The 26,106-nt window shown below is 48.6% G+C and overlaps 2 non-coding genes across 2 annotated transcripts; one reads left to right on the forward strand and one right to left on the reverse strand.

Moving 5' to 3' along the window:
- The first annotated feature begins 248 nt into the window (after positions 1-248).
- TRNAT-AGU lies at positions 249-322 on the forward strand. The gene has a single exon. It is a non-coding gene; the product is annotated as a tRNA-Thr (tRNA).
- Positions 323-7,841: 7,519 nt separating this feature from the next.
- TRNAS-AGA lies at positions 7,842-7,923 on the reverse strand. The gene has a single exon. It is a non-coding gene; the product is annotated as a tRNA-Ser (tRNA).
- Positions 7,924-26,106: the final 18,183 nt, after the last annotated feature.

Raw genomic sequence — 26,106 nt, forward strand, 5'->3', positions numbered from 1 at the left:
CTCAGAACTGAGCCGAGGTTGCGGCGACTGAAACACAGATCACTAACCATTATATGATCACAGTGACTGGTGGGAGAGGCACATGTTAGAAGTCCTCTGTCTACTCAGCTGTGGCTTTCTGTGCACAGAGAGCCAGACACCTCAAGGTCTGCAAGTCTTGAGGGAAATGGGGAATGTTTGTACTTTGGAATTTGCAGGTGTTGACTTGAACCATCAAATGAAACAGTTGCAAATACTTTTTTCAGGCAGGCACCATGGCTTAGCTGGCTAAAGCACCTGTCTAGTAAACAGGAGATCCTGGGTTCAACTCCCAGTGGTGTCTTGGTGTATGGCTTTTGTCTCCTCTACTCACATTTTCCTGTGTCTTCCTAGGAAACAGAAGAGGCCTCCCTTGGTATCCAAGTCATTGCTTGCTAAGGAAAAGGCTTCTTTGGAGAGAAGCATTGGAAACAATCAAATCACAAACCTGGAGTTGATGAAAACGCTGCTATGACTGGCATTGGCATGGCGGTTGCTTCGACTGCAATTGCTGCAACACGAGAGCCTGCGCCACACATCCTTGTGATTCCCTGGAGATGTTCACACACGGTTGTCATGTCACCTTCCTTTTGATTGTCATTGATGAAAAATGGAGCGGTTGGGAGAAAAGTCCCAGAGAGTCGCACCGTGGCTAAGCTGGGTGACTCACCTGCCAGGTAAAGTGGAGTTAGGGATGCAGCTCCCAGTGGTGCCTTAACAAATGTGTCTGCTCTTCCCACCTTTTGGTGAATCTTTTGCGGAAACAGAGAGGACTGCCTCTGCCTTGCAACAGGGCCGCCCAGAGGATTCTGGGGGCCCAGGGTCTTCGGCGGCGGGGGGCCCTTCCATTCCAGGACCCGCCGCTGAAGTGCCCCAAAGACCCGTGGTGGGCCACCCCCGCCGCCGAATTACTGCCGAAGACGGAGGGGGACCCGCCGCCGAAGCGCAGCCTGGTCTTCGGCGGTAATTTGGCGGAGGGGGGCCCCCGCCGCGGGTCTTCGGGGCACTTCGGCGGTGGGTCCCGGAAGGGAAGGGCCCCCCCGCCACCGAATTACTGCCGAAGACCGAGCTGAACTTCGGCGGCGGGTCCCGCTCCGTCTTCGGCGGTAATTCGCCAGCGGGGGGGCGGGGGGTCCTTCCGACCGGGAGCGGAAGGACCCCTCCGCCGGCGAAGACTGGGAGCAGAAGAAGCTCCTGCGCCCGGCCGCGCAAGAGTTTGCCGGGCCCCCTGGAGTGAGGGACCCCGCTCCAGGGGCCCCAAAAAACTCTCGTGGGGGCCCCTGTGGGGCTCGGGGCCTGGGGCAAATTGCCCCTCTTCCCCCCCCCCCCCCCCCCCGGGCGGCCCTGCCTTGCAATGCAAATGCTTCCAAAAGAAACCAGTTGTTTTTTTTGACAAGTGTCAGAAGGAGGCACATAAGAAATGTGGAGACAAGGAAAAGGTCATCGTAACTCCACTTGCATCCATGGCTCTTGAGGCCAGAACGCAGAGCACTAAGCACTGTATGACCACAGCAAAATCTAAACATTACACCTTATTACACTAGGCAGTAGTTAGGTCAAGCAATTTTCTCATCCTACTGGATGTTACCCTCCTTAATACATAGAATTCCCCCTAAAAACTGGATTACTGTCCTCAGATGACCTTCATTTTCTCAGGATTCCTGCTGCTTCCAGCATAGGTGGGGGAGGAGAAAGGCAAAAACATGATGCCACAGTCTCCTATTTTATATCCTTAGTTCAAGTGTCTAGAAGACACTTGCGCAGACGTGTCCGGGTGGGCTCTGCTGAGTCACTAGGTTGGGGAATCCTCCTGGTGTGGTCTTGTGCAACTGAGTCATAGACTTGAGCGGTCCCCACAGTGTTGTGTTTGGGCATCTGTCACTGAATTGGAAATCCCTTAATTACAATTCCTCTGCTGATTCATGGCAGTTGAACACCCTCTTCGGCAGGGGTCACTAGCAAAATAATAGCCTATTTCAGTAACAACCATACAGCAAAATGCATAACTTCACACACCCTCATGCTATACATATTTGGACAGAATAACCGATTTCAGCAGATCATGACTTTTCATATGATAACTTACATGGAATGGTTGGTAGGACATATCACAGCCATATATGAATGATGACTATGTGAGCTACAGGGAGCTATTTTGAAGTACATCATGTCACAAAAGCCTCTAGAGACTGGCCTTTGGGGAGAGCTGGCTGAAGAGCCTTCTGAGTAACTGAGAGATCCAGGCTTGGCCCTGCCAGTTTGTGCTTGCGAACTCAACTTGTCCGTTGGGCTCCCTTTTTTGGGTCTCTTTCACAGAAACAGAGCAGAAGTTCTTGGCCAATCCTTGAAAGTGCTTGTTCAAGACACAGAGAGCCTCTGTGCTGGGGCAGGGGTAGGGCTGCAGGAGGTGGTCGGGGCTGGAGGTGCTTACCTCAGGCAGCACAGCTCCCAAAGTGACTGGCACACACTCCCCTCCGGCAGTGGCTCCTAGGCAGTGGGATACGGGGGCGGGTCAGCTGTGGAGTTTGCACTCAGGGCTGCAGGGATATGCCGGCCACTTCCAGGAGCAGTGTGGCAAGGAGGGAGGGGGCAGGGAGCCGCCTTAGCGCTGCTGGCACATCTCCGTGTGTCACTTGGGGAGGCATCAGCTCTCTGTGGGCTGCCTGGGGCAGGGGCAGTGGCCGAGGGGGCTCGGGCCACCCCTTTGCCTCCTCTCTCCAGGCTCCCAGCCCATCTTGCCGGCCGACAGGGATTTTAGGCTGCAGCAGCGCAGGGAGCAGGAAGGGTGAACCACAGCGGCTGCCTCCCCCACATGCAGGAAAATGGCTTGACCTGCTGGCCCCACGGACTAAGGCACCAGGCCTCCAGCTTGCCCCATTTGACCCAATGGGTTGATCTTGTGGCCAGAATTATTTGCAGTCGGGATTTCCCCCAACAGTGCCCCACAGGGGTCCAGGGTCAGCTCCAGCACAGGCCGCACAGGAAGGCTTAATGCTCGAGCTGCAGCACATGCTGGGCAGGCTCTAGGCCGGGCTCCCCATGGCAGGAGAGAAGAAGACGACTGGGCCCCTGGAGGGGCAGGCTGGGGCTTCCTGGATCCCATTTGCTCACAGCCGGCGCCCTGTCCCCACTCCCAAGTCATCAATGGCGCCCCCAGGTCAGCCAGAATGGAGCAGCGGTTTTCACTCCACCTAGTCCACTTATGGCTTACAGGCAGCTCCCAGACCCCCCACAGCCCACCATGTCGGCCAGAAAGGAGCCCACTCAGCCTCGACATTGCTGCTTTTCCGTCCCCCCAGAACCCCGCTTCTCCTGGGCTGCAAGGAGCCATCCCTGGGATGCCAACAGGCAGGCACAGGATTCTGCCTCCCAGCAGCCAACCGCACCTCCATGGGTTTGGCCCTCAGAAGGGCAGGCGGGGGGTTTCCTGGATCCCAGTTGCTCACAGCCAGCCCAGCCTCCACCTCTAAAACCATCAGTCATGCCCCCAGGTTGGCCATAAAGGAGCAGCCATTCTCCACTTGGACTCAGCTTTGCTTGTTTTCCTTTCACCCAGAACCCCGCTTCTCCTGGGCTGCAAGTAGCCACCCCTGGGAGGCCAAGAGGCAGGCACAGGATTCTGCCTCCCAGCAGCCAACCGCACCTCCCCCGGCTTTGCAGAACGAATAGTGACGCTCTACTAACCCCACTGAGCCGCCCTGAGGCGCTTAGCTTCTGCCCTGCCTTCCTCAGCTCGACTTTCCTCTTTTGCCCCATTCCTGCCTCACTTCCTCCTTTGGCAAGTCACGCAGAGGAGGCAGCAGGAAGAGCCGGCCTTCACCGGCCAACCTCCCAGGGCAGAGGAGGCCAAGCCACAAGCCTCCAAAAGGTGACACGCCGCACTCCTCTAGGTTCTCCAGCCTGACGCCAAGGTGCTTTCTCCACTGCTGTCTGCACCCTCTGTCATGTGGGGGTTGGAGTTATCCCAGGGACAGGCCAATAGGAGAAGGAGGAGGCCTTCCTGAACAGCAAGGGGATCTGGCAAAAGGAAGCCAGCATGTTTCTGAACCAGGGACCTTTTGCGTGTTAGGCAAAAGTGATAACTACTACACTACAGAAACTCCATCTGCTTGGCTGTTGCTCACCCTGGCACAGACCGATGGACAAACCTGGAGAAAGTGGTGACAGCCCTTCAATAGGTCAGCTGGCAGAGCAGAGGACTGGAGCCGGCACTCAGGAAGTCGTTCTTACGTCGTCCTTGTGACTCCAGCTTGAGGGAGAGCTTCTTTCTCTTCCCCTTGCTGACAAAGAGCAAGAGAAGAATGAAAGTCAGGTGGGCCAACTCGGTGCAGAAGCCCATGCTGCCTTTTCCTGCTGCATAGCCTGAAATGAGGGACTCGTGGCAGTTAAAGGAACTGCTGCACTTTCAGAAAACATCCCACCCATGCACAAAGGGGGACAGAAGAGCCTGTTAGTCTAGCACGCTCCCAACTGAACTACTTCAGCAGCTGCTCGGTTTCCTTTTTGGACAAGATTCACTTTTGCCTTCCTTGCTCGGCTTTACTCGCTTCCTCGCCCTATTCCTGCCTTAGTTCCTGCGTTACCTGAAGGCAACGGGGGGCCAGCAGTACCAGGAGGAAGTTGGGCAGCTAGACCCTGGTGGCAAAAGTCCTGCCGCCACTTGCCACCCCACTCTCTTCTCCCAGCGTCACATATTGGCCACCAGGGACTTGGGGCCCAGCAGCGCAACGGAAGGCAGTGGACAGAGCCACCCTCGCCTTGAAGCTCCGGCTCATTAAACCACATCTTCAATCGCTGATGGCCAATGAGAGACCGACATCGCTTGCTATTTTAGCACTTGGAAATGCCATTGGCCAATCTTTGGATCTCTGTAATGCTGCGCTTCAGTTCATGGGGGAAAGGCGAGAGAAGCGACCTTTGAACAAAAGGCCTGGGGTTAACATCCTAACGCTGTCTGTCTCCGACTGTAACACTATTTAATACTGGCCCACCCTGTGCTGGTGAGTGCTCCATTTCTAGATGTTAGTACATTTCAATTACTGTCAAAATTAAAAAGTTTCTATATGCTTAAAGAAAATGCATTTGTTTTATTTGCTTATATATGGCATGAATAAATACAGGTTTACAGAACCTAGCCTGCAAATTTATCATCTTATATGACAGAGAAAATCATGCGTCGAAATTGTGCATCAAAATCATGAGCTGAGCTACAAATGCAATGAAAAATAAGATATTCAAAATTTTAACATTGGGGGGGGGCACCAAAGACACGTCTTGCCTGGGAGAGGCACTTGGTCTAGGGGAGGCCCTGTCAGGGAGAGCAGGAGTTAGTCTCACATGCCTATTTCCAGGCTGTTATCTGTGGGCGCCCTGCTCTGGGGGAGGGATCGCGGCAGCCCAGACTCAGGGCTGGAACAGGCCCCGGATTGAGGGGGTGGCTGCAGGGTTTGCAGTGCTCTGATGTCTCAGACAATGTGTCTCTCCCAAAGCCTCAGATCTGCGTCCCCCTAAGGCTCCTGTGCTGCCTCCTCTCCTCTCACAGTCTATAGCAAGGAGCAGCAGCAAGGGTTAGGGATGAGCCATAGGGCACTAGGTGGGTTGCCGAGGCTTCAGGAGCCCAGAGTGTTTGCCTGTCTGGGCATTTTGGCTGAGACCTCAGGGACACATTGTGAGGCAGAATCCCAGGCATCTTATGAAAGGAGCACAAGGACATAAGGACATACGAACGGCCAGACTGGGTCCATCTAGCCCAGTATCCTGTCTTCCCATAGCGGCCAAAGCCAGGTGCCCCAGAGGGAATGAACAGAACAGGGAATCGCCAAGTGACCCATCCCCTGTCACCTATTCCCAGCTCCTGGCAAACAGACTAGGGACACCATCCCTGCCCATCCTGGCTCAGAGCATATCCTCCATGAATTGATTTAGCTCTTTTTTTGAACCCTGTTATAGTCTTGGCCTTCACAACCTCCTCTGGCAAGGAGTTCCACAGGTTGACTGTGCGTTGTGTGAAAAAATACTTCCTTGTGTTTGTTTTAAACGGGCTGCCTATTCATTTCATTTGGTGACCCCCTAGTTCTTGTGTTATGAGAAGGAATAAGTAATACTCCTTATTTACTTTCCCACACCAGTCATGATTTTATAGACCTCTAGCATATTTCCCCTTAGTCAGCTTTTCTCCAAGCTGAAAAGACCCAGTCTTATTGTTCTCTCCTCATATGGCAGACACTCCATACCCGTTTCTGAAACTTTTCCAATTCCAATACATCTTTTTTAAGATGGGGCGACCATATCTGCACGCAGTATTCAAGATATGGGCGTACCATGGATTTATACAGTGGCAATAAGATTTTCTCTCTTATTCTCTATCCCTTTCTTCATGATTCCCAACATTCTGTTCGCTTTTTGCCGGCCACTGCCCATTGAGTGGATGTTTGCAGAAAACTATCCACAGTGACTCTGAGATCTCTCACTTGAGTTGGAACAGCTATTTTACATCCCATCGTTTTATATGTAGAGTTGGGATTATGTTTGCCAATGTGCATCACTTTGCATTGATCAACATTGAATTTCATCTGCCGTTTTGTTGCCCTTTCACCCAGTTTTGTGAAATCTCTTTTTAGCTCCTCCCAGTCTGCTTTGGACTTAACTATCCTCTGTAGTTTTGGATCATCTGCACATTTTGTCACCTCGCTGTTCAGCAGATCGTCTATGAAGATGTTGACTAGTCCCAGTACAGACACCACTAGTTACCTGTTTGCATCCTGAAAACTGTCCATTTATTCCTACCCTTTGTTTCCTGGCTTTTAACCAGTTATTGATCCACGTGAGGACCTTCCGGAGGTGAACGTAAGCTGGTACATTCCGGTATGGGGTACTGGCAAGAGCGGGTACGCTGTGCCAGCCCGGCCCGGCTTCCCCAGGGTGGTGATATAAAGGGCCCAGGGCTCCCTGCAGCCTCCCAAGCCCCCCGGCGGAGCCCCGGGGAGCAAATCACTGCCCTGGAACGCTGCTCTCTCCCGCGCTACGAACACAGAGCAGGGGCGGCGGGAGCTTCCTTACAGTGGGGGGGGTCACTATTGTCTGAACTGTGGCACTCCCATGAAAACCCTTCCCCAAGGACCCACACTCACACCACCTCTCCCCCCGAGGCCACACCCACAGAACGCCTCTCCCCCCCCCAAGACTCCCCCTTTCCTCCCTCCATCATTTGTCCTAACAGCCAGTTAAGAGCGGTGGGGCCACGGCCCTCTAAACCCCCTGTTCCAGCACCCCTGACACAGAGCTCAGCAGCAGTGTGTGTGTGTGTGTGAGTGTGACAGAGGCTGCTGTGCTGAGCTGAGCCAGTGAGGGAAGCGGGGGCTGATGTTGGGGCTGCCCCCTCCCCCTGCCTCAGGACTGGTTGCTTGCAGCAGCTGTCTGAACATAGAGACAGTGTGCGACACACTCCCTCTCCCCACACACACACAGTCTCTACCCCGCCACGCACACTGCAGTTGAAAAGCAGCTGGCAATCTAGTAGGATGCCCATGGAAGGGTGGGATAGAGAAACCTGCATCATGTGATGCTGTACCGGCCCATGAGGCATTGCAAACCCTTCCCAAAACACCCTGCAGCCAGTTGCACAGCTACCCACAGTGCACTGCTCTCTGTGGCCATCCAAGATTCTAGCGTGGATGTGCTCTGGTGACACAAGGGGCATAGTGTGGACATGCAGCAGCTGTTTAATTAAAACACTTTAAAGCCGCATTACCCGATAGTGTAGACACAGCTTGAGAGTGAGACAAGACCCAGCTCCCTTGGGACTAAAGAACCACAACTTTCTCCGTAGCTGGCAGGATTTGAACCTACGCAGGGAGACCCCCATGGATTTCTAGCCCATCGCCTTAACCACTCAGCCACAGCTACTTGGTTGAGAGATGTCTCTCACTGCACTCTAGTTCTGTTCTCACTGAGTGATCAATTCCAGTTGTTTCCTCAGACCAGCTCCCCCAGCACACACACTGCTGTGCCATTGTGTAAGTGTGTCCATGGCTGAACTGCAAGAATTCCTGCTCATTTCCCTTCTGGCTGGAGCATGGTTAGAGTGTGTTTGTGGTCAATGACGTTGCTGTAGATTGTTGTCCATTTCCTGCCTTGATCATTCAGACAGTCCCTTTCCTGCCATATTCCCAGCACATCAGTGATCGCAATAGCAGGGGGCAGGTTTTCTCTGGGGCACTGAGATTTGTCAGGGGTTGGTGGCTCCTTTCTTTCCTCACCCTGGAGTAAACTCAGCTTTTAATTCCATCCTTGATGTTTCAAGGAATAACAACAGACGACCGAGGAAAGAGGTGGACAAGTGGGTCTCAGGGGAGGGGCAAAGAGGTGGGGGTGGTGGGCAGGGTGGGTCTCAGGAGAGGCAGAGAGGTGCAAGTGGTGGGCAGGGCTGGTCTTAGGGGAGGGGGCAGAGAGGTGGGGGCAGTGGGCAGGGCGGGTGTCAGGGGAGGGGCAGAGAGGTGGGGGCGGTGGGCAGGGTGGGTCTCAGGGGAGGGGCAGAGAGGTGGGGGCGGTGGGCAGGGCGGGTCTCAGGGGAGGGGCAGAGAGGTGGGGGCAGCAGGCAGGCCTTGGGGTAGGGGATGGAGAGGCACAAGGAGGCCTTCAGGGAGGAGAGGAGGAAGCGGAAGGTGGACCAGCAGGCCTCAGCCACAGTGGAAGAATGTGACCTCGCTGGGTAAGGGTTACTCTCCCCTCTGTTCTTGGAAGGGGAAAAGAAGAGAGATGGTTCACGCCAGGCCCACAATGCCACCTCTACTCTGCCCTGTTTCAGCATCACCCCAATATGACAGTGACACACACACTACCAGAGACCCTCCCCTGCTACAGAACACTTTTGAAGAAGGGGCTGGCCAAAAACTCAAAAGGTAATAACAAAAGCAGGAAGCCTGCTAAACAACCAGTGGGACCACTGGACGATTGAGATACAAAAGGAGCCCTTAAAGACGATAAAGTCATTGCGAAGAAACTAAATGGACTCTTTGCTTCAGTCTTCATGGCTGAGGATGTTGGTGTGATTCCCAAACCTTTTGTGGGTGACAAATCTGAGGAACTGCCAAAGATTGAAGTGTCACTAGAGCAGGTTTTGGAACTACTTGATAAACTTAATTGTAACAAGTCACCAGGACCAGATGGTATTTACCAAGAGTTCTGAAGGAACTAAAATGTGAAATTGGGGAACTATTAGCTATGGTTTGGTCTTTAAATCGGCTTCTGTACCCAATGACTGGAAGATTGCTAATGTAACGCCAATATTTAAAAGGGGCTTTAGAGGCGATCCTGGCAGTTGCAGACTGGTAAGTCTAACGTCTGTACCAGGCAAATCAGTTGAAACAATAGTAAAGGAATAAAATTGTCAGGCACATAGAAGAACAAAAATTGTTGAGCAAAAGTCAATATGGTTTCTGTAAAGGGAAATCATGTCTTACTAATCAATTAGAGTTCTTTAAGGTGTCAACAAACATGTGGACAAGGGGGATCCAGTGGACATAGTGTACTTAGATTTCCAGAAAGCCTTTGACAAGGTCCCTCACCAAGGACTCTTACATAAATTATCATGGGATAAGAGGGAAGATCTTTTCATGGATTGAGAACTGGTTAAAAGACAGGGAACAAAGGGTAGGAATAAATGGTAAATTTTCAGAATGGAGAGGAGTAACTAGTGGTGTTCCCCAAGGGTCAGTCCTAGGACCAATCCTATTCAACGTATTCATAAATGATCTGGAGAAAGGGTTAAACAGTGAGGTGGCAAAGTTTGCAGATGATACTTGGGATGATGCGGTTCTGGTGGGACCCAATTGAGAGTGACAAATCGTTTAAAACAGGGCAGTTACAGCCCAAGGCTGGGATTTTTCCACCTCTAAGGCAAACCAAACCAGCCAGCCAAAGAGGACTTTGGTTTCACCCCACTGGTTAACCACAAGTCACACAAGCAATTCCCTTAGACACTCCAGTCTTCCAGTATCACCACCAGTGCACTCGTCCTGGGAATGAATGGTTATGAAAACCAACACCCCAATAAAAGAAAAAGGTTCTCTCGATCCTAAAGAATCAAGCCCTAGACCCAGGTCAATATACGCATCAGATCTTACCCACAAATCACGCTGTTGCCAATCCTTTAGAATCTAAAATCTAAAGGTTTTTTCATAAAAGGAAAAAGGTAGAGATGAGAGCTAGAATTGGTTAAATGGAATCAATTACATGCAGTAATGGCAAAGTTCTTAGTTCAGGCTTGTAGCAGTGATGGAGTAAACTGCAGGTTCAAATCAAGTCTCTGGAGTACATCCTCCTCTGGGATGGGTCAGTCAGTCCTTTGTTGAGAGCTTCAGTTTGTAGCAAAGTTCCTCCAGAGGTAAGAAGCAGGATTGAAAACAAGATGGAGATGAGGCATCAGCCTTTTATAGGCTTTTCCAGGTGTAAGAACACTTCTTCGTTCTGACTGTGGAAAATTACAGCAAAATGGAGTCTGGAGTCACATGGGCAAATCCCTGCATACTTTGCTGAGTTACAAGGCATATCTGCCTTCTCTCAATGGGTCAGTTGAATAGCTGATGGTCCTTAATGGGCCATCAAGCATGCTAGGCAGAGCTAACACCAGCTTGTCTGGGCTGTCTCCCAGAAGCACAGCATAAGTTTGAAATACAGCGGGATAGAGCCAATACTCATGACTTCAACTACAAAATGATACATACATACAGACCCCATAATTATAACCAGCAACCCGTAACCTGGTCTTGGACACCTTATATGACCCCCTTTACATAAGATTTGGTGCCACTACAGGACCTTGGTTGCAACCATGTTCTATGTGGTCCCAGATTATATCAATAACGTCACAATACTAAACTGCTCAAGATAGTTAAGACCAAAGCAAACTGTGAAGAACTTCAAAAAGATCTCACAAAACTAAGTGACTGGGCAACAAAATGGCAAATGTGTATAAATGTCAAGTGATGCAGATTGGAAAAAATAACCCCAACTATACATACAATATGATGGGGGCAAAATTAGGCTAATCAGGAAAAAGATCTTTTTGTCATTGTGGATAGTTCACTGAAGACATCCAGCCGTGTGCAGCGGAAGTCAAAAAAGCAAACAGGATGTTAGGAATTATTTTAAAAGGGACAGACAGTAATACAGAGAATATCTTATTGCCCTTGTATAAATCAATGGAAATCACTAATTTAGATCCTATCATTTTATATATTTGGGATTATGTTCGCCAATGGGCTGCAATATGTGTTATCCTGACATCTAGCACTGCTGAGATCCTGCATTCAATAATATCCCTGCCCTTCCTGTTCCCGTTCTCCACTGGGCCCCAGGCTTATGTTTCCACCTTCCCCAGGACTCTGTATTTGTCTCTGGACCCATCTGTCAGCAAGAAGCAGTGCCAGGGAGACTTCGATTTCTGGGACGTGGATTTACTTTCTGTATGTTTTAGGAGACTCTGAAATTGAGTGTCTGTGACATTAAGCACAGTACAATCTGGACTGTTAACAGCTGTGTCCCCTCAGTTCCCCAGGCTGGGGTGCCTTTTACACTGCTCTACTGTGAGAACAGCCACTCCTGGGCAGTTCACATCCAGTCTCCAGCATGTAACTCGCTCCCAGCTACACAGTATTGAGTGCTGCTAGTCAGTGACTCACAAATTACAGTACCCCACAGAAGAACCCCAGAAAATTCTCTGCTCCCAGACTTCCCCCAGAAATGTGCATCTTGCACTGTCCAGCACACTTCTGAACAATGAGAGTTCATATGAAATCTGTTGTTTCATCAGTGGAAAATGACATGCACCAGCCTTGTTTTTCCAAATGGAGTTTCCAACACGCTTTAATCCAAACACACTGGTTTGATAAAAAAAGGAAACAAAATTATTAACTACTGAAAAAAAAGATTTGAAGTGACTACAAGTAATGAGGCATAAAAGTCAGAATTGTTTACAAAAGAAATGCAAAGATAAAACACAAACTAATGTTTAACTTAACAAGCTAAAAGGGATTTAAAACAAATGTTTCTCTCACCATCTGCTGAGACAGGCTGGTTTTCCTTTCAGCCAGGACTCCCCCTCACCTGCCCCTGCCGCCCACATTCAGTTCTTCAGGAGTTGTCATGAGCAGAGGGAAAGGGGGGAGAGAGAGAGAGTCTCATGCATTTTCCTCACCTCTTTTTATAATTCAGTCCTTTGTACTAGAAACCACTTCAGTTCCCAGCTGAGTCATGGTGACAGGCTGTCATAGATACGAGCTTCAAGTGTCCCTGTGATGGAATGTAAATGTCATCTTCAAACCTTCCTCCTGGTGGAGAATGGCTATTTGACCAGCTGTTTGCCTTGCTGTCTCTGAGGAACTTAGGGTTAGGGTTGCAGCTTTTTCAGTACCGTATTTTCTGGCGTATAGGGCGATGGGGCGTATAAGACGACCACCTAATTTTAGAGTTAAAATATAGTTTTTTGGGCTATACTTGCCCTATAAGACGACCCCCCCTTCCGAGGTCGTCTTTTAAATCCCAGCCGCGGCTGGGAATCAGAGGGCTCTGGGCTGCCCGCTTCAGCGGGGAGCCCAGAGCCTTTTAAATCCCAGCCGCGGCTGGGAATCAGAGGGCTCTGGGCTGCCCGCTTCAGCGGGGAGCCCAGAGCCTTTTAAATGCCAGCCGCGGCTGGGAATCAGAGGGCTCTGGGCTGCCCGCTTTGGCGGGGAGCCCAGAGCCTTTTAAATCCCAGCCGCCGCTGTTATACCCGGCGTATAAGACGACTTCCGATTTTGGGGGGTTGTTTTTTAATATAGAAAGTCGTCTTATACGCCGGAATATATGGTAATATCATACCGTAAAATCTCATCACTTTCCATACAATGTTGCTACACAGTTTAACAGGAGGATATTCAGTAGATTTTGGCTTTTCAAATCGTACCTCACAAGCCCTACAGTGATAAATGAAGGGGAGGGGAGGGATCTCCCTTTTATAAACACCCAGCCAGCCAGTATGGCTGTAAAATCCATGTTGGTGCAAGTTCTCTGCTTGCTTTACCTCTTAAGGGTTAACAAGCCAACAGGGTTTAAAAAAAAAGAAGTATTGGGCACTTGACCAAAAGAGCCAATGGAAAGGCTAGAACTTTTTAAAATGGGAAAGTAACTTTCCCACAGCTAATTTCCTGTGTTTTCTTTCTCAGCTCTTTCCCAGAGGGGAGGTGAAAGGGCTTGAGGGTGCCCCAGAGGGAAGAATTCTCAAGTGCTCCTTCCTGAGTCCAAGGATTTGGGGGTTTTTTGCATTTGGGTGGTGGCAGCATTTACCAAGCCAAGGTCAGAGAAAAGCTGTAACTTTGGGGCTTCAATACAAGCCTAGAGTGGCACAAATTAATCTGTAGAATCCTGTCGGGCCCGCACTTTCTGCGCTTGGAGTGACAGAGTGGGGATTCAGCCCTGACACATACTATGAACAAAATTGATCATAATTTTCTAGAAGAGTGAACATAGGGGAACAGACTAACACAGTGTCTGTGTGTTCCCAACATGTATGTGGGTATTCTAGTCCCTCACAAGCAAGGTGTTCGGTATCTTCAAACACCTGAGGAACCGGTCCTGGGAATTGACTGGTTTATTAAGTGACACTGTATGGAATTGAGAGACACTTTATATTATTATTATTTTATTATAAATACTGTGGCAAATTGCCAGTACTGTTATGCTGGGTCTCGCGCTTTCTCTTCTTTGGGGAAGGTTCAGGGCGCCATTGCTTGCCTCTGAATCGGTATTTTAATTACCCCACTAGTGTCCTTGAGGAGGGGAGTGGAGAGGGAGGGACCTGGTCCCGCCATCTTCTCCAGGTCCCAACCCAGGGGCCCTGAGGTTAGTGGTGAACCACTTGAACTGGCGGTTCCTTCCCCTGGGCTACTTCCCTCTCCTACCCTTCAGCTTGTGGCGGGGGGGGGGGCTTCTTGCCCTCCTTCTACACAAGCCAGGTGCCCCTTACCTAGGGTCTTTGGATTTCTCAGCCCACCGCAGCACTCCTCCAAACTTTCCTTTTGTCTCTCTTCAAAACTGCTCTCTGCTCCAACCAAATCTTCCTGCTCCAACTCCCACACTGTCTGACTGAAGCAGGGGTTTTTTATCACCTGACTGACTGCTGGGGCTCTAATTGGCTTCAGGTGCTCTAGTTAATCTATAGCAAACCTTCCTCCCCTTGCAGGGAATAAGGCTCCCTGCTAACACTCTCCTGCTGCCCTCTGGCCATGCTGTATCACATATCCCCCCCCAGCTCAACACCAAGGGGTTGGGCTTCTTGGGACGAGAGGCAGTGCCGTCCCGATAGGCCATCAGCGTTGCCCTATGCTGGACCCGAAAATGGAAAGGCTGCAAAGAGAGGAACCACCTCGTCACTCTAGCATTCTTCTCCTTGTTCCTGTGCATCCACTGGAGCGGGGCATGGTCTGTCACGAGGGTAAACCGCCGCCCCAGGAGATAGTAGCGGAGAGTCTCCATAGCACATTTTATCACCAGACATTCCTTTTTGACAACAGCGTACTTTTGTTCCCTGGGGCGGAGCTTCCGGCTGAGGTACAAGATGGGGTGCTCCTCCTCCCCTACCATCTGGGAAAGGACGGCACCGAGCCCCACCTCCGAGGCGTCTGTTTGTAGGATGAATTCCTTCTCGAAGTCTGGGGCTATGAGTACTGGATGGCAGCATAGAGCTGTCCGTAAATCTGCAAATGCTTCTTCAGTTGCATCAGTCCACTTCACTCGGGGCCTCGAGCTTTTATCAGATCCATCAATGGCCCTGCTCTTGTGGCGAAATGAGGGATGAATCTCTGATAGAATCCTACTATCCCTAAAAACGTTCTGACCTGCTGTTTGCAGATTGGTCGAGGCCAACCTTGTTTGTATTGCCTCCACTTTGTTCCATTGGGGTTTTACCAAACCTCTCCCTACTACATGCCCGAGGTATCTGGCCTCAGCTAGTCCTATCACGCACTTGAGAGGGTTAGCAGTGAGACCGGCCTTTCGCAGGGTGCCCAGCACTGCTTCTACTTTTTCTAGGTGCGTTTCCCAGTCAGGGCTATGTATGACTGTCGTCTAGATAGGCGGTGGCATACTTGGCATGGGGTCGTAGTAACTTATTCATAAGTCGTTGGAATGTTGCAGAGGCCCCATGGAGTCCGAAAGGGAGGACAGTGTATTGAAACAGGCCATCGGGTGTAGAGAAGGCAGTCTTTTCCTTGGCATCTTGGCCAGGGGAATTTGCCAATGTCCTTTGGTCAGATCCAGAGTGATTAGGTATCAGGCCTTGCCTAACTGATCAACTAGCTCGTCAGTGCGTGGTATCAGGTAGGCATCGAAGTGGGATACTTCATTCAATTTCCGGAAGTCATTACAAAACCTCAGGGTGCCATCAGGCTTGGGGACTAGGACGATCGGACTGGACCACTGACTGTGGGATTCTTCAATGACCCCGAGTTCCAGCATCTTCTTCACTTCCATCCTAATTTCTTCCCTTTTAGCTTCCGGTATTCGGTACGGTCTTATCGTCACCCTTACTCTGGGGCTGGTGACAATATGATGTTGGACTAGTGTCGTTCGCCCCGGTTGTGTACAGAATACGTCCTGGTTCCGGTGGATCATTTCAATGACCTCTGTTCGTTGTTCTGGGGTTAATTCAGGAGATATCTTTACCTGTCCCCGAGGGTCGTCTGTCTGAGGTGGAGCTCCTCGAATGACCAAACACGTCTCTCGTTCATGCCAGGGCTTCAGTAAGTTGACGTGGTAGATTTGCTCTGGCTTTTGGTGGTCTGGTTGTCTAACCTTATAGTTCACTTCCCCAATGGCTTCCACTATCTCATATGGTCCGTGCCAGCTGGCTAGAAGTTTGCTTTCTGCTGTCGACACTAACACCATCACCCGTTCCGCTGGCTGAAATCTCCGTACTTTCGCCCGACGGTTGTAATATGTCCGCTGGGCCTCTTGTGCTTTTTCCAAATGTTCCCGTACTATGGGGGTTACTCGAGTTATTCGCTCTCTCATCTGTGTCACGTGCTCAATGACATTCTTTCCTGGGTTGGGTTGTTCCTCCCAGTCTTCCTTGGCGATATCTAATATCCTGCATGGGTGGTGTCCATATAATAGTTCAAAGGGAGAAAAACCCGTGGACGCCTGGGGGACTTCCCGTATAGCGAACATTAGATACGGTAGAAGGGTATCCCAGTCTTTTCCATCCTGTGCTACCACCTTCCGGATCATACTTTTAAGGGTACGATTAAATCGCTCGACCAGTCCATCTGTTTGTGGATGGTAGACTGAGGTCTGTATGGCCTGGAAGCGGAGCAGGGCACATAAGTCTTTCATTAGTTTTGACATGAATGGGGTTCCTTGGTCTGTCAGGATCTCCTTAGGGATGCCCACTCTGGTGAATACCTGTAGTAGTTCCTTTGCTATTGCCTTGGATGTGGGGTTTCTTAAAGGAATGGTCTCTGGATACCGCGTGGCATAGTCAAGGACGACTAGTACGTTTCGGTGGCCCCGTGCCGATTTTTCTAATGGGCCCGCTATGTCCATGGCTATCCTCTCGAAAGGGACATCAATAATAGGCAAAGGTACTAATGGGGCCCGCAAGTGAGGTCGGGGGCTATGCAACTGGCATTCAGGGCTGGAGGCACAATAACGCTGGACTTCTGCTCGTATCCCTGGCCAATAAAACCTTCTTAGGATTCTATCCAGTGTCTTGTCTACCCCTAGATGTCCCCCAAATAGATGGCTGTGAGCTAACTCTAGTACTGCCCTTACGTGTTTCCGTGGGACTAAGAGTTGCTCTACTTCTTCCCCTCGTATTTGCTCTATCCTGTACAAAAGATCGTGTTTGAGCACATAATATGGCCTTGGGCCTTTGATCTTTCCTTCCACAGGCACACCATTCACTTCCACTACCACCTCCTTCACGTTTGCATATAACGGATCATCGGCCTGGTCCTGCCCAAAAGTCTCACGTGCAGTACCGAACTGACCTAATTCTAGGGGGCCTATTTCTACTCTTCCCCCTGGGGTGCTCCCACTTGGGCTAGGAACCGCCTCCGAGTCTTCCTTGGCCTGAATTATCTCCTGGTCTCCTGAGCAGATTCGCCTACCCACAAGGGAAGTTTTTTGATTCTCTGCTAGAATCCTGGTCCCTAATCTTTTATCTGCCCTTCGTCCTCGCCTAGATTTTCGGGGTTTCCCAGCGGATGAGAATAACCCTGGAGCAAATTTGGCAAACATTGGGCTGAGGCTATCTGTAGTTGCCTCCGTCTCAGCCTGGGGGTTGCTACCCTCCCCTGGCTCTATTGGGGTAAGTAAGCTCTCAAACCCGGGGAAGTCTCTACCAATTAAAACAGGGTAGGGGAGCTTGGGGACCACCCCTGCAGAAACCCTGGTAGTATTCCCCTGGATCTCAATCCGTACCGGAATTGTAGGGTAAAAATTCACAGTGCCATGTACGCACGTTACCCCTGTGTTTTTGGCCCGGGTTAGTTGGTCTGTTCCCACCAACTTCCCCGAGACCAGCGTGACAGCACTCCCGGACTCTATTAATGCTATGGTCTTTATAGCATTCATTTTTACTGGTCTGGTATATTCATATGAGGTCATTGTGACCCCCTACCAGGCCGATTAGGCCACATTGCTCCCCGTAATCCCCCAGATTACACTGCATAGGTTCTTCCTTGTTGGGGCATTGGGCTGCTATATGCCCCAATTCCCCACACTCATAACACTGCCCCCTTATTCCGGTTGTCACCCTCTGCCTGGGGCTATTTGGCCGGCCCCCCACCTCTCTTCCCAAACCCCCAGGTCCCTTCCTGGCCTCGAGCCATTCCTCGGTGTCTTTCCTCCCAGTTACAGTTCTCCTATAGTTCTCGACAGCCTTGGGTTTGGGGTTGGCTTCCTGCATTGCCGTGTCTCCCTGCCTGGGGTCTGGAACAGTTCGTGGGCTGCCAGCTGTCTTTCCATGAGGGAGACCAACTCATCATAGGTAGAGGGATCATTCTGGCCAACCCAAGACCTGAGACCTGGTGGTAGCCCCCTCATATACCGGTCCAATACCAGAACCTCCATCATCTTCTCAGAGCTAAGGGCCTCAGGCCGCAGCCATTTCTGGGTCAGGTGTATCAGGTCAAACAATTGTGATCGGGGTGTCTTGTCCTCCGTATACTGCCACTCATGGAACCTCTGGGCTCGCAATGTCGTTACTCCGAACCTGGCCAGAATCTCTGCCTTCAGCTGGGAATAATCTGCTGCAGTCTCTGCAGCCATATCGTAGTTGACCTTCTGGGCTTCCCCACACAGGAATGGGGCAAGGATACCAGACCATTGATCTCGGGGCCAGGCCTCCCGCAGGGCTGCTCTTTCAAAAGCCAGGAGGTGTGCCTCCACATCATCCTCCCGTGTCATTTTCTGTAGGCAGTGGCTAGCCCGTACGGTCCGGGTCCCTTCACAGTTGCGATTCTGCTCCATAAGGGCCTTCATCTGGTTCACCAGGTCTTTCAGCAGGGCTCGGTCTTGAGCAGCCTGACTCATCAAGAGATGATTGGTCTCCTGCCGCATTCTAGTCGCCTCCTGTTGGGCGGTTGCTTGGACCCGGGTAGCCTCCTGCTGGGCCGCGGTGGCTTGTATAAGGGGCTTGACCACGTCATCCATCTTAAGTATGGGAGGGTTTTGCCTAACCCTGGTCTAAGTCCCCAGGGCGCAGATCCCACTCCTGACACCACGTGTGGCAAATTGCCGGCACTATTATGAGGGGTCTCGTGCTTTCTCTTCTGGGGGGGGGGTTCAGGGCACCATTTCTTGCCCCTGAATTGGAATATTAACTGCCCCACTAGTGTCCTTGAGGAGGGGAGTGGAGAGGGAGGGACCTGGGCCCGCCCTCTACTCCAGGTCCCAGCCCAGGGGTCCTGAGGATAGTGGTGAACCACTTGAACTGATGGTTCCTTCCCCTGGGCTACTTCCTGCTCCTACCCTTTAGCTTGTGGGGGCTTCCTGCCCTCCCTCTGTACAAGCCAGGTGCCCCTTACCTAGGGTCTTGGACTTCTTAGCCCACTGCAGCACTTCTCCAAACTTTCCTCTGCTTCCCTTCAAACTGTTCTCTGCTCCAATACCAATCCTTCTGCTCCAACTCCTTCCCTGTCGGATTGGAGCAAGGGTCTTTATCAGGTAACTGACTGCAGGTGCTCTAATTGGCTTCAGGTGCTCTAGTTAATCTATAGCAAACTTTCTTCCCTCTACAGGGAATAAGGCTCCCTTCTAACCCTCTCCTGCTGCCCTCTGGCCACGCTGTATCACACTGTGTACTGAGAACTCCAAGGCTTTTCCATGCCATGTGCTGTGAAGCTTGTGTTTGGGACACAGGAATTAGAAGCCACTTGGCAAAAGGAATATAAAGGGCAGCTGCATCATCTCCATTTTGTCTTCAATTCCTCTTCCTACCTCTGGAGCAACTTCTCTACAAACTGAAGGCTTGAACAAAGGACTGAATAATATGGATGTGTACCAGAGAGCCTTTCAAGCCAGAAACTCACCAATACTGCTAAGAACCAGATGTATAGATTTCTGAATGTATCTGACTGCTTTCCCATTTAACAACTCCCTTTTTCTTTTCTTTTCTTTCTTTCTTTCTTTCTTTCTTTCTTTCTTTCTTTCTTTCTTTCTTTCTTTCTTTTATAATAAACCTTTAGTTTAGATGCTTTCTTGCTTATAAACCTCTAGTTTAGATGCTAATGATTGGCTGGCATCGTAGTATTTTGAGTAAGATCCAAACCTATACTGACCTGGTAATGTGGCTGACTCTGGGGTCAGAAGAACACTTTGTTTATGTGAGCAGGGTTTTTAAATAACCTCTCACTGTGCTGGACCTAGGTGCTGATTGGGAGTCAGAGAACTGGAATGCAATAAAGGGGGCTGTGTGATTTCTTTTTTCAGTTTCTCGATAACCAGTGTGGGAGATCAGAAGCACAGTTGGTGACTGGTTGGTGAGTTTAACTTCCGTGTTAACCACCAGTTTGGGGAGCCTCTGCTCTCCCTTTTTCAGCCTGCCCTGGTCTTGGCATTTTCAGTGAGGACTAGCCCAGGCACACTGGGTCACACTAAGTATTAAAGTTAAATTAATAGAATGTTTTTTATGAGAAAGTTTTATGAAATCAACGGAACTCCTTTGTTTTCTTTCATCCGAGCAGGGTTTCCATTTTCCAAACCTGATGTGATCTCCCAGCTGGAACAAGGGGAAGAGCCGTGGGTCCCAGACCTGCAGGGTTCAGAGGGAAAACAGACCCTGAGATCTCCCTGCAGAGGTAAGGAAACATTAAACCAACTCTGAGTGTGGAAGTGCCTGAAGGAAACATCTGGGATGCCCTACCAAGCCCTTGAGAGGTGTCTCAGTTCATTATTGTTGCCAGCAGGGGTCATATCCTCAGGGTAACTATAGCTCATGGCTTCCCGTAGATTCTAGCAGACACCAGGCAGTATCTTCCTCCCTTCCCCCTGAGAATTTGGATGGGATTTGAAAGCCAAATTGATCCCCTCCTCTCTCGTGTTTTGGGGAAGAGTATGGGGGAGTTCAGTTTGTGATTTTTATTTGACCTCCCTCCAGCACTTAGTTTGTTTTGGCTTTTCACTTTTCATCCCTGTTTGATGTTTCTGTCTTTTTCACCACAGGTGATGCAATGGCATGTGAGAAAGAGGAGCAGAATTCTCAGCAGAAAAATGTTCAGCAAGTGGATAAGCACAGAGCATTATTGCAAAGATCAAAAAGCCATGTGTCCAGGAGTCATGAGGAGGAAAAATCCTGTGAGATTCAGCACAGACCAGAAAGAGAACAAGGAAACCAGCCGGGGGTGAAAATGGGTAAACGTATTTCCTCTCAGGGAACTCAGAAGGACCTCAAGGAAACCACAACAAAGCAGGAAATCATCATTGGAAAGAGAAAAAATACATGCACAGAGTGTGGAAAAAACTTATGTGACTACTCAGCCCTTCTTAATCATCAGAGAATCCACACAGGGGAAAGGCCCTATCAATGCCGTGAGTGTGGGAAAAGCTTCACTCACAGATATTCCCTTTCTGTTCATCAGAGAATCCACACAGGGAACAGGCCCTACGAATGCCGTGAGTGTGGGAAAACCTTCAATTGCAGATCAGACCTTTCTAAACATCAGAGAATCCACACAGAGGACAGGCCCTACGAATGCCGTGAGTGTGGGAAAACCTTCAATCGCAGCTCAGACCTTTCTAAACATCAGAGGATCCACACTGGGGACAGGCCCTACGAATGCCGTGAGTGTGGGAAAACCTTCACTCGAATATCAATCCTTTCTGTTCATCAGAGAATCCACACAGGGGAGAGGCCCTATGAATGCCGTGAGTGTGGGAAAACCTTCAATCGCAGATCAGCCCTTTTTACCCATCAGAGAATCCACACGGGGGAAAGGCCCTATGAATGCCGTGAGTGTAGGAAAAACTTCACTCACAGATCAGCCCTTTCTGTTCATCAGAGAATCCACACAGGGGACAGGCCCTATGAATGCCGTGAGTGTGGGAAAACCTTCACTCGCAGATCAGGCCTTTCTAAACATCAGAGAATCCACACCAGGGGAGAGGCCCTATGAATGCAGAGAATGTGGGAAAACCGTCTCTTTGCACTCAGCCCATATTAGCTATCAGAGAATCTGCAAGGGCAGTGAACACGATAAAAACCTCTAGGGCTATCAGTTTTTTTTCTTTAATACTTTTCCTGATTCCCACATAGTAACTTTTTAAATCTGTTTGAACTGTTTGCATCCCCGTTATCCCTCAGCTTGGCCAGATGAGTGGCCCATTTATGCCTTTTGTAGTTTGCCTTCTTTTGAGGTGGGCCCATTTGTCCTTTCTATCAACTCAATTATCCCACAAGTAACTGGAGTGTGCCCTTCCTATGAGGAACCAGGGAGCGTCACATTTATACCAGTCCTCCTATTGCAAAGTTATTGTTAGAGTCGCCAGTGATACAGATTGTATCCTTGCCAGTTGTTCTCACGTTGCTCTGGGTTGTGCTGAAGAGCAGTTACATTGGGAATTTTTCATGTTATAGTTAAATAAAAAGGAGCAGGGGGAAAAAGTGTCATTTCGGCCTCTGTGACACTGGAAGGAGATGGGGTGGTTCAGAGATTCCCTCCTTCCCCATCACTCCAGAACTGTTACATTTTGGCTTCTCTGTGCAGAGTTTATTTTCATCACATTCTGTCCCTCCACTTCTCAAAATGTCATTTGAGGAAGAGTTCTCAGCTGTCTGTGCTTGGAGATGATGCTTTGATTTCTTTCCTCCTATATCAGAGTCGCTGTGACTGGAGATGAAAGTGTCAAAGACCTGGAAGGGGAATTTGAATGGATCCCAAACATAGTGTGATTATTTGGTGTTTAAATTCCAGGTTTCATCTATTGGTAAAGCCACTTCTGGCAAGAAGACTATTTTGTCCCCCATTATGGGATGCTGGGATACTTACAATTTTGTAAATAACATAACTGACTATTGAGAGAGTGCTGAGTGAAGCTGCTTTGAATGGATCAGAGGAGAATGTGATGGGAGAATCTCTTGTCCTGATTCTAAATAGTCAGATGTAACCTGCTCTGGAATTTCTCTTCATACTTTCATTGTCATGTATTGTAGCCCTGAGGATTAATCTGTTGGTCTGTATAAAATGTCTTTTTGATAAATTTAAGTATGTAATAGGCTTATAGATTAATAGATTTGCAATAGCTGAAATGCAAGACAGACATCCAGGTCAGACATCCAGGTCAAACATCCTGTGACGCTAAAGGTAACCTTTAGGACCCTTACTCAGAAAAGTAATAATAATACAAATTACCTACGCAAATGTCTGGAGACCTTTAACTGAACCAATAACAGTAAAGGATGGAAATAGGGATTTTTGCCCACAAATCTAACAAGTACACCACAAATGCGTACATAACTGTCACTCATATGCACACATATGTTAGCCTATGAGGCAGGTGTACCCTAACATTTCCGTGGGGGAAGATGAAATTTGGGCATAGGAGGAAGGATTTCTGAATAATGCTCTATAAAAGGTGAAACAAATCACTATTAGGCAGGTGATACACCCATCTATCTGTTCCTGTTTACCCATCGCCTCAACTCCATCTACGCATCGATGCTACCCATCTACAAGGCTATTAACTATTAATAGGCCGTGGTATTATTTCCTTTCAAAGCTGTAAGTATAAAGGAATCTAGTTTCTGCTTTAACTTTTAAAAAGCACCTAGTTTATATAGGGTTAAAGTCATACCCATACTATCACTTCCTCTACCAAAAGTGTGAACAACACCCAAAGTGCTACTACACAGAGTGAGTTTATAACAGTGTATTATCATAAATATCTCTCTTAAAGAACTGTGATATTTGTAACTTTGTGATCTCGAACTGTTTTAATATTTTTACACTTTCTTGTTGTTTCATTGATTTTAATAAAAGGTCTTTATGACTATTTCTGTCTCAGTGTAAGTTCCTGTCATATACCCCGAAGCTCCTTTTATAAACTCTGTGAAGCCTGATTCAGGACGAACTTTATCTTCTGATCATACACATTGGCGAGCCATACCCATGTTATTAATATCTATTAATTATTAATATTACTAAATAATTAGAAAATTAATTATCAAATAAAATTAAAACTAAGTGGATAAATTCCACCGACCCTATTAACCCACCCCAGATCAGGCTACAGTATTCTGTCTCTCTGTGATGTGGGTTTCTCTCTTTCCTGAAGGCTGTTTGCTCACCCAATTGGATATTAGTTCAGTTCGATAGGACGTAGCTCAGATTTATTGGAGAATTGAAGACAAATGACCATTTCCTAAAGTCCTCATTTGTCACTTCAGCTTTGCTTTTTCCCCACCCCTCCATGGTGACAGTTCAAGTGCAGTTCTGTCAACAGTGGAGAACTCTCCAATTTACTGCACATGCTAACAAAGAAACAGCAGTGATTTAAAATCTCCATTCGGAAATGGTGAACAACAGCAGAAGCCCAACTAACTGAGGGAAGTGCATATGATCACAGTGTAGTTCAATTATTTAAGTCAGTATTTTCTCAGATCGGTTGGGGAGAGAATTCCACATTAAGTGATTTTTAACTTGGCAAAATGCCCATGTATTTGGTTCCCGAAGCATTTTTGTAACCCATGCCCCACAGAAGATCTTTCCTATTCGGAATGCTCCCCTTCATGATGCAGATGTTGAGGAAAGAGAAGTGGTATTTTTGTTCAATTTATCCTTAATAGATGCTCAAAATGTGTATAAAATGAAATCAATGTTGGAAATCTAATAGCTGCAGAAAAATAGCTCTTTTTAAATAGAAATTCCAGCTCTGGTAACGAAGATTCTGATCCAGGCCTGTATCCAGTCCCTTGCCTGGACCTGTATCACCAAATTAAAGAAAAGCTGGGCACGTTTCCGGAAGCCATTGCTTACGACACTGCTGAGCTTTTGAGTGGTTTTGTAAAGCATTCTACTTCTGAGAAGTGTAAATTCACCCTAAAAAGGGCAAGGAATCAAAGGGCATCGGGAATGTATGTTTTTTCGGATGGGGCAAGAAAAGGGAGTAGCATTGTCCCCCTTGGGTAGCCCCTGTTCAATTCCAGGTCAGAAAGCAAAACTCTCCTGCAAGAATATCCAAAAAATATTGGGTTTCACTTCATAAGTACAGTTTTGTGGCAATTAAATGATGACCCTAAAATTTCATAAAATCAAAGAACGCTGAACAAAAAAGTGTGGGAAATACGGCTGTATCTGAGAAAATGGCTTGGAATGAAGGAAGACAAAAATTGATCGGTCGAGAGAAAAAGCCCTGTTTCCCCCTAGTTTGGAACTTCTCTCACAACTACTGGAATAGAAAAGCTAAACAAATGGTGTTCTATTGTTGCAAAGGAGATTGAAGTGAGGCCATTTTCTCCAGATAAAAGAAAATGGTCATGTCAGGAGTGGGATTTGAAACCACGTCTCTATGCAGAAACCAGAAGACCCAAGAGAGAGGAAAAAAGAGTCTTAAAACTGGCACTTTGGACAAGTCCACAATCCTAATGCTACAAAGTATGTGACTTATCAACCCTAGTTTTCATTAATATTTAGGGAGGCCAAGATGGCACATCTCTTTCAACTCCTAGAGACCTTCTCCAGCACAGCTGATTTTTAGGCACACTCACCCGGACCTAAAGTTACACGTTCCCTGGAGTTCCATGAGTTCTGCAGTGTTGGAATCTCCCTGCTCACGTTTTAAGCGAACAAAAGATGGGTGCTGGCATTCTGAGACCCTCAAAATCCTGCCCTGGGAGCCAGGCAGTTAAGCAACCAACATCCACAACCTCTACCATGATCGCATCCTGTCTAGCGACAACTCACTTATCAATAGCTGGGGTCTGAAATCCTCATTTCTGTGTTGTTCTATCACTGTAGTCTCCACTTTCCTATTGCTTGTCTGCATAATCTCTGTCTGGTTCTGTGATTGTTTCTGTCTGATGGATAATTAATTTGTTGGCTGTAAAGCAATTCAGGTGGTGCGGTATAACTGGTTAGATAACCATGTTACAATATGTTGGGATTGGTTAGTTACATTTCAGTAAAATGATTGGTTAAGGTATAGCTAAGCAGAACTCCAGTTTTACTATATAGTCTGCAGTCAATCAGGAAGTAATGGGGGGGAATGGGAATGGGAGTAGGGGAATTGGAGTTATGTTTTGCTAAGGGGGGGAATGGGAACAGGGACACAGACAAGCCTCTGTGGTGTCAGAGCTGGGAAGGGCGATACCGAGGAAGGAAATTGGAATCGTTGTTTGCTGGAAGTTTACCCCAACAAACATTGAATTGTTTGCACCTCTTGAACTGCAGGTATTGCTGCTCTCAGGTCATGCGAGAAGGACCAGGGAATGGGGGCGTGATGGGATAACCCCTCTAAGAAGTACATCTTTCAGGGTGTGAAAAACCCTGGAATCAGTATAATTAAGCTGCCCTAAGCCATGGTTAGATACTGCTAAATGAAAGGAAAGATTGTTCT

This window comes from Mauremys mutica, chromosome 6 (assembly GCF_020497125.1).
Source record: "Mauremys mutica isolate MM-2020 ecotype Southern chromosome 6, ASM2049712v1, whole genome shotgun sequence".
Taxonomy (NCBI): domain Eukaryota; kingdom Metazoa; phylum Chordata; order Testudines; family Geoemydidae; genus Mauremys; species Mauremys mutica.